Below are 9,973 nucleotides of genomic sequence, written 5' to 3'. Positions count from 1 at the left end.
TATATATTCAAATAAATTGGCTCACGAGCTAATAAATAGAGTCTGGCCTCATTTGAGCTTTAAGTGTTAGCCCATCAAGTTCCGCTCACAAGTCACTTTTCGAGTTATAAGTTGGCTAGAGTCTGGGCTCATTTGAGCTTTAAGTGTTAGGCCATCAAGTTCCGCTCACAAGTCACTTTTCGAGCTAAGTTTGAGCCACCTCACGAGTAGGTTCGGCTCACTTACACCCCTGGTGGTCTACGAACTCCTTTTTTTGGTGGAAATTTACATACACATTGCATAATTCTTATGTTTTTACCAATCTAACATTCAAAATGTAATATTTACATTTATCATACATTAGTGTCATAAACCAATGAATGAAAAGTTGTATTTCAATTTTAAAATATGATGATAATGTTATTTCTTATGTGATGTTAAAGATTTGTGAGATACATGTGTTAAATATGTATATACATATGAATTATGTGGTAGGTATTTAAATTGCCCTCTTCTAAAAATTTTGTATATTTGCGTTTTGGGAGCATTTATGTACAACACCTAAATTTTACCTTTACATTTTTGCCACACAATTATTTTTGTGCACCAACAAGCGTTTGATAAAGTCAACTAAAGCAAGTAAAAAGGTTATCTCAATGGTTAGTAGCGACCGAACAACAGAATCAGTAGATTGGATCGTGTTAATCAAAATTTTATCTAGAATTAGGAAAAGCAGTGTAAGCCATGCGATCCAAGAAATCAACAGAGAATATGCAACTAAACAGAAGGCGAGTGAACTCTCATTAGAGTGGTAATGTCCCAATTTTGGGCTATTAACTCAAATCTCTCGTGCATGACTAACCGGCAAACCAAGGCACCCAAAAAAGTTAGTTGACCCAAAAGAAGTGTCTAATACCAATATGACAAAAACCAAGGCCTGTGATCGGACAATCCATTGTTGGGGTGTCGGTCGGCTCGGGCAGGAGCAACAGTCCCCATCCCATGATAAATAAAAATCTTACGTCGGTCAGAAATCACAAGTAGTTAACAGTCGTACAGGATCTCGCTTGGGAATTCTTTTTTAGTTTGATTTTGTATTATTTAAAATAATGTAACAGTTCCCCCTCGAGGGGGAGGGGTGAACTCCTAGAAATATAAGATATTGTGCTACTAAAACCAACATATTTTTTTTGACTATATTAATGAATCATGTTCAAACCTTCAAGAATCTTTTTTCTCTAAACGAATCTTTTTTTTTTCTATCAATTGGTGTGATTCTAGAATAAATATGGGTTCACCACCCTTAAAAGGTTTATTGAGCATTGAATCATGTCACAAACAATAAGAGGAGTTGCGTAAGAGGAAGAATGTATTTGGGAAAACGCATGTAATTTTAAGCAAGGCAAGACTTTGTGACCCAATAGATCAAAGAAACTAAAGGATGAGATAAGAGAGATAATCAGTTAGGTGCTTCAACAATAAGCAAATCCAACACCCCAACGTTGGTTCCCTCACGTCAGACACCCGATCCAAATGTGGAAAAAGAGCACTCCCCGATGCCAAGTGTGAATGATGAAATGTACCATCTGGACACTACCGGATATGCACCTTAAGATTGAGATAGACAAAGGCGAACGAGCATTTGGTGGCCAACCTTTGATAATGCTCTCTCCCAACAGATCTTTAAAGTGGAAGTGTCCTGAGGGTTCAATATTCCTAATCTAGAGCCATACTGCTGGAAGATGGATTCTAGTCGATCACTATGTCTCTTTTGAGTAGACAGCGTGTCTCCTGAGCGTAAACAACGCATTGTAGTATCAGCTTTTCTTCATGACAATGACGGAGTCTGCGCTCTGGCGGTTCAATAGTTTGTTGCCTAGGTAATCACTTTGTTCGTATAATTCGAAAAGATGTTCGTTACTGAAACTTTCGATGTGCACGCGGAAGAATTCTTGAGCACTCAAAACACTAGCAAATTTGTTGGAGCTTGTCGACGACCACATCTCAATAGAGGAATACAGCTTACCCGAAGCCTTTTGGAGATCCAAACAATCATAGTCATATCCTGCACAAAAGAAGTTCTCGCAAACGTGACTAGAGGCCAGGTCTTCCACATGGTGGGCGATGCGTCCTCGATATGAAGGTGAACATTCACTTCAGGAGTCTTACATTCCAAAGAAGATGCACCAAGATCAAATAAGGACATGGTACCAAGAGCAAAGAGCATAGCTCTACTTGGAGAGGATGTTGCCACCAACTCCACTAAAAGTTTCAGTGGCAAAAAGAATGTAAGTCATATAGAATAAGGAATACAATCGGAAGCCCGCTCACATGAAGGCCAAGGAATATGCTCGCGATCTAAAAAAATATCGTTTCCCACCAAGAAAACTAGCACAACATTGATGAATGTCACCTCCTTTGAACTGTTTTAGGAGTTAATTCAAGCTAAGAAGCTGAAATAAGTTATCACCACTGGGACAACCGATCAATGTCCAGGAAAGACCCTGACAACGAAAGAACAAGGTGGCTCATCTCATGCTCACGCCATCCACATTGAAGGGATTATCCCAGTCATCCTGAAAGGATATGGAGTAGAAGCCACCCTGACGAGTCAGCCTAAAAAGATTCCTCTCAGGCAACGCCTCATCTCTGTGGCCCACAATGCAACATCTTCCCATCCATCCTATGGACACTCAGAATTGACCCCATAATAGAAACATTAAAAACTATTTTCTTGCTCTCACATGGGGCCAAGGTTGTGTTGCAGGTCGAATACAACTTGCATAGCCATAGGGTGTTCGTTGCCTTTGCACTTGAGGAACATAAGTTAGACGAATGATAAATTAAGAAACACAAAGGAAAGAAGTTTTTAATTGATTTACTAGAAGAAATGTGCACTCAGTCAGCATCCATATAAGAGAAAATCAAGGGGAGAATGGCACACTATTATAATATGCATGCAAGAGATAAGTCATTCAAAGAATGAGTCTAGGTCCCGAAGAAACTAGACCAAGCAACTCGCGACCAACCTCCATATAAGCTAAACCAAACATGGACTGGACCATTCATCATCAACAAGTGTGTGCCCTCAAGAGCATACAAGTTGTGAACCTCCACAGGGAAGGGAGTACCTCACACTTGGAGCGCAGACGACCTAAAAATTGTTTATCCTTAACACGTGTACTTTTATTTTCTCTGAAAAATATTGTCATAGTTTGATTGAATGTTATTTTTTTTTTCTGAAAAGCTATTCAAGAGTATGATAATAACATATATTAATGCTTATTGTTGTAATCACAATCTAAAAAATTTTGTGCGCGTGACAATGGATGTCAAGAGCCCCCTATAAGTGGAAAATCGTTTCAACTTAAAGGTTTCAGTCATCCCACATAGACTTGAGGAACTTGTTTGCAACAATTTTTTACATCACGTGTGTAGGGTGTCCTCATGAACGGCTTAGGACGGTCTACTGCTCATTTACAGCATTCCGCAACTCAAGACACTCATCTAAGACTTCTTAACACGTGTTCGTGACAAAAAGCTAGGGTTCACAGTGATTCGGCCTTGCCCTAGAGAGTCTGCTATTAGACAGATTAATTCAGAACTTGGGACATGTTCGATGTTAATTTTGGTGATTAGAGATCACTCTGCACCCATTCGGAGCTTCTTGTGGTCAAGAGAAGTCACGGAGCCCTCTTACATGTACTGAGAAAAAAATTAGGGTTCGGAATTCTTTACACGCGCACCATCGGTGACTACTTCTCTGGTAAATCAATGGCAATAAATACACTTTTTTTAAGATATAGGAAGATATTTTATCCCTAATTGGTCCCCCGTAGCTTCGAACAATCTACAAAAAAATTATGGTTTTCAGACTAGACAAACTCCTAGGCATTAGCCCCGGGCGCCTAGGCAAAAACACCTCAAAATGGCCATTTCCCAAGCTCCGGGAAAGTTTACCCAATGGGCTTGAAGCCATGACACCCAGGGGCTGGCAACATGGCGCCAAACTAGGCGCCTAGGCACTGATCCAGTTAAAAAATAATAATAATTTTCACGTTTTTTTGGGCCGTTCTAACCTCGGTGCGCCCCCCTTAGGCAGACGAAAAGGTGGATATCCTTAGGCTATGTGGGTATTTTCCTTGGGCATGCAAAAAGAGGCTCATGATACCTCTTTTGGGGACTTATAGATGGCATCATGATGTCGTTTTTGACAAAACATGGAGGAATTTTTGAGTGAGCTGATCTTATGTTTTAGCAAGGCTCATTTTCCCTCATCTCCGCAAATTTTTCATACTTGACCTATTGGTGAAAGCTTAAGAGTGCTAGAGGGAGAAATCCATCTTTTTTTCTTAAGGAGTTTGGAGTTTTCTTAGAGTTTAGAGCTTAGAGCAAGGAAAAAGGAGGAGGACTCTTCATTTTCTACAAGGAGAATCCAAGGGGATTGGTTATCATCCAACTTCTTCTTCTTCTTCTCACGTGACTTCTTCCATATCTGAAGAACTTTCCAAGAAGCACGACCATGAGAGCTTCATCCTAACTCAGGGGAATGAGGACTTCGAAGAGCTCACTATTTTTCCGGAGAGGAAAGCCTCATCCTGCGTTGGAGAAGTATAACTCTGACAAACTTTGCACTCTCTCTGGCATGAGAGATTCTCCACCACTTGGAAAAGGAACCCGGCTTCGTCGTCCCTCCTACCACCAGGAGAGCTTCTTCTAGAATGAATGTTGAACATTGATCAACCACTGCGGCGGTGAGACTGCTTAAACTTTCATTCTCCCTTTCATTAGGGCCCCTAACCATGGATGTTAGAGAAGCTAGGTTAGTATTTTGGGTGTCCGTAGAGGAAACTCCATACGTTAGGAGCTGTGTTTCCCCTCATGAATCATAAAAAAAAAACCTATATATATTTTTCTAGCACAAAATCCCAACGCTCGAGGTTGTTGTAACTCTGCGTTTGAGCCGACAACTTCGTTCCCACAACAGAGGGGAAGCAAAATCCTTCATTTTGGGCGTAAAGGGTGAAAAGTAACACAACTTTGACGTTCTCTACTCCAGTTAGGTGCTTCAACAATAAGCAAATCCAACACCACTATTTGCTTATTGTTCTCTACTTTGAGAATACTTCTCCCATGGAATTTCTTCATGTCAAGTAAATGGAGGTGGTCACCCATTGCTTTGTAGCGACGCCTACTTCGCTCCATCAATTACCCTTAAGGTGATCAGTGAGAATGTTAAAGCCAAGAATGATCAGATCCCATTTTCATAGACATGTTATTTACATTTGCATCATCTAGCATGACGTGCATGACTTAAGAAAAAGTACAATAAAAATATCTTTTTTGGCATGTTTTTTCTCTGTACATTCGTCTGATCGGCGGTATTCGTCTTATCAGATCGATCATCATATTTTGTCTGCTCATCCGATCGGCCCCAACGACCCGATCGGCATGACTGACTATCTTTTGTCTACTCATTCGATTGGTCACACCAACCAGATCAGACCGATCGATATCTTTTGTCAACTCGTCTGATCGGTTGCACTAGCCCGATCATATCGATTCATATCATTTGTGTACTTATCTGATTGGCCCCACTAACCCGATTGCATCGATTGATATCTTTTGTTGGCTTGTACGATCAGCCCCACCGACCCGATCGATTCAATGGGAATGTTTCTGTTGAATGCTGCATCATTGCATGTTTGGTACACATTACCTGCTTTAGCACATTCACACTTGTATCATGTCATGCATTTATGAGCACATATCCCAATATGCTCGTAGTGAGTCTATGCCCCATTTGGGCACAATACTTTATGGTCATTTCACGACACTCTTATGTCACCGTACCCCACGCTCTTGCATGTTTGCACTTAAACTCGTGCATTATTACATGCCTGTTTGCATATGCATGTTGTATGTTTGCATTTCATATGCTTGTGCCTGCCTGAGTCACTGTTCACACACACTCATATCAGACACCCTCGTGTCTTCTTTGGGGATGGCTTGCACATCAAGCCCACTCGGGGTGTGATTCTCCTTAATGAGAATTATCCAATCTTCTGGGTCACTGCCTAAACAACATATCCACCCTCTGGGTCACTGTCTCTAATGCACACCCATCATCCGGGGCACTGCCTCCATGACACACCCACCATTTCGGGTCATTCCTCCATGACATGTCATTGCTTCCATGACACACCCACTTCATAACACACCCACCCTCTTGGTCACTGCCTCCACATGAAGGCATGCTCATCCTTCTAGGTCACTACCTCCATGACACCCACCCCTCCGGGTTACTGTCTCCACAACACACCCACCTCTCCGGTCACTGTCTCCATGACACACCACCCTCCGAGTCACTGCCTCTTTGACACACTCATCTCCACTTGTGTCGTATGTTTTGCATGTGTACCATCGCACTATCGACACATTCTTCATTGTTATATGACATCGTATACTAGTGACGAATGTTTGTTATCTTGTGACAACACTCTACACTGTCATATTACACTTGATTGTGTTGTATTTGCATGTGCATTCTTTGATCATCTCTACGATGAAGTTGGCTTGTTAGCTGAGTGACCTTCTGCTGTTCATAATGAGGCAGTGAGTATTTCCTACGAGAATGCCTCAACGGGGAAATACTAGCTACCACGCTGTGATTGGCTTGTGTATGTCATGCTAAGATTCTAAGGGGGCTAGTAGGTGTCACTTAGGACTTATTTTAAAATATATGAAAATTTATATTTTATTTATAAATGCACTATATTTTCAAACCTATTTTGAAATTATTTGCATCCCTACCATAGACCATACATAAGATCAATCTCTTTTTTTAAGAAAATCCTATGCTTTTATAAAACCTACATCCAGTGCCACCACTTAACATCCTTGGATGTCGGATCACGGCAACCACTTCAAAACATACGATAGCCTTTTGGATGTCGGATCACGGCAACCACTTCAAAACATACGATAGCCTTTTTGCCAACACCTGCACACACTTAGATACTGGTTAGGACACTTACGCTAGATTGTGTGCTAGGCTAAGGACTATGATGCTAGATAGTCTTTTCTATGTGGCTATAGTTCTCTGCTGGTTTGGTTGCCCTAGCTAGACATCACCATTTACGTTTTTGATGTGCTTGCATGTTTGCAGATTTTCAAATGTGTGGTAGTATTTTAAAACTAATATTTGTTTGTATGATTTGAGGTGCAAAATTATGAACAATTCCACAATGGATCATCTCCATTCTAAAAACCTACTCTATCCTAAGGCCATGTTTTATGCTCATGTTTGTGCTTTTGATGATAAACTCCATACCTTAAGAGTATCCACACAAATTCCATACATAACGATGCCACAAAGCATCTAAAAAATTTATAAATCGATTAAAACTCTAAATCTAGGTTTCGAGAAAATCCTGTTCCTGCAGCCACCATGACAACACCTATGTCAACTTGCGACACCAACTGCTCCTGCCAGTTGCAACATTCAATAAGCGAATTCACCTCTTGCCATTATTCAGCCATGCAAATAAATTTAGCATCCCAGTCACCTTGCACAAGTGCTAGATGTCGCTTCTCTAGTCTGGCTGCACTATTCAAGCAACTTCCCGTTGGCCTGCCAACTCATTCAACTTTTATGCTTTCTGATTTGTCAATTTATTTCTTCCCTACTATGATAGTCATGGAGAATTTTGTGACTCAATTGCTTGCTCATCTGTAAATAATTTGAAGGCAAACAAGTTTATTAAAAATAACTTTTGCCGAAATGAGTATCTGAAATCCAAAATCTTGGCTGTGCATTTTTAAGAAGTGTATCTTCTAAGATGTATTATTGTTAACGTTGAGGGATTTTAATCATCGACTTATTATTGCGTTGTTATATTATTAGCATATTCTAGTTGTTTTGTTTTTTTTAATATTGAAATAACAGATTCCTGAATGAAATCTCCTTCTTTTCTTTTACATCAAACGTCAAAATGTCAAACTTTTTAATGGTCACATGAAATAAGATGTCTATATGCTTTCTCTTAATGAGCTAATGTTTGAATTTATTTATCTTAAGGCTTAGCTCAGTATAGTTTTTTAGTATATAAGAAATTATATATTCATGGGGCTTTTTGGTGGTTAGATTTGTTCAGGATTTAAGGGATTCAAACAAATTAAAAGAATGTTGGTTGATGCCCTCGCAAAATAGAAATTCTATAGAATATAAAATTTTCATGGCAGCTTTTTCATTGCTTTACTAGAGAATTGCCACAATTATGTTTGATTTTCATTTTTTTCTGCTCTCTAAGAATTGACAAGTGTGAGAGTGAACTTCCTTAGATATGCAAATATATAAATTTTTTTGTGATATGCATGGAAATTGCTCAATATGCTATTCTGCCGTTGGCATGCTAAATTTCACTATTCCGCCACAGTTATGTTTGATTGCTCATCTGCACCATTCTGTCGTTGGTATGTTGTGACATATGACTGAATCTTAATATGTTTAAGACATGGAAATGGTTTACCCTGTAATTTTCCCATAAAGTTATAAAAATTAAAAGTATAATGCATGTATATAGTATCATGTATAGTGGCTTATGTACACGGGGTCATGTCAGTACATAGCTAGGAAAATGACCATTAAGCAGAAGTGAGGCAGAACTAACCCTGAAGAAACTCTGAATGATCTGGAATTGCAAATTGCCAGTTCGAACTTTTTCATCAATTCTTGAGAAGACTCCTCTTTTTGTTCTATAATAGCAAGTGTCTGCACCCACCATGTCATGTTCTGAACTTTGCAATATATATATATATATAGTTTAAAGGAAAGGTTGAAGACTTTTAGACGAGTTCTGACCATCCCTAGGTGTACTAAATATTTGAGCACCACACCTTACACTCGGGAGGATTCGAACCCGTGACCTGTAGGAACTTACGACCTTCAAAGAGTCTGCTCTACCAACAGACCACGGTACGCGCACTTGCAATATATATATATGTAAAGGTGACATGGGAATGATAGCACAAACTTAACCGAGCAGTATAAACGCTAAACAATTTTATATGGGCGAATGAAACATTTTTGATATTTCATCATAGTTTTATTGCAATGAAAAAATTGAGGGTAAAACGTTTCATATACTTTTTTTGACAGAGACAATACATAAACTTATCAAACTAGTAATTTATGTTGTGATATATATGAAATTTAAAAACGATCGACGACGAAGTGAAAAATAGTAGAATGAGAAAATTTACACCAGAAGAATACACAGATTTACGTGGTTCGACAAATTTGTCTGCATCCACGGAGTTGCAGAGGATTTTATTAATTGAAAATATTACACCAATCTCGACAATTACAAGAAAGATTTCTTTTTACAGGCTACAGAGAGGAGCACTTGCGATTCTTTCTTCTTATTGGCGTAAGCCAACACCCAAGAACCACACAGAAGAAGAAGGCTGAACTGGAGATTCCTTGCAATTCCAATCCAATCGGAAATTGGATTTAATCCCTTCTACTTCACGCGCAAGCCACAGGCGAAGTCACGCCTCCTTTTCTCACGTCGCACGAGAGATTCAAACCAAGGCAGAAGAAGCCTGAGAAAGTTGAACCTTGCGTTTTCTTCCTTTAGAGTTCTGTCGTAGAAGCCAGTAGATTTCTTTCCTCTGTGTTTCGTAAGCCACCAAAATAGTGAAGAACAAAACCAAAAAAGAACCGCCATAAACTACAGGTTACACTTCAAATCAAATGCAATTTCTTCTGTTTCTTTAACGGTGGCGGCACCCACCTTCCATAGGCATAAGTAAATAGGCGGGAGTAGTTATAGAAGAGGTAGCAAACATATATATTTTATAACTTTAACCAGGCTCCACACTCAACAAATCTCCTACTTGGAAACCGGTACACAGGCTACAACGACTTCTTCCTCAATCTGATATCTGATATCTTCCACTGGCGGCGTAACTCTTTTCTTCAAACATGAAT

The sequence above is a fragment of the Phalaenopsis equestris genome, unplaced genomic scaffold (genome assembly GCF_001263595.1).
Source record: "Phalaenopsis equestris unplaced genomic scaffold, ASM126359v1 Scaffold000192, whole genome shotgun sequence".
Lineage (NCBI taxonomy): Eukaryota > Viridiplantae > Streptophyta > Magnoliopsida > Asparagales > Orchidaceae > Phalaenopsis > Phalaenopsis equestris.
The sequence above is the reverse complement of the archived record's forward strand: the minus strand, read 5'-3'. Positions refer to the sequence as shown.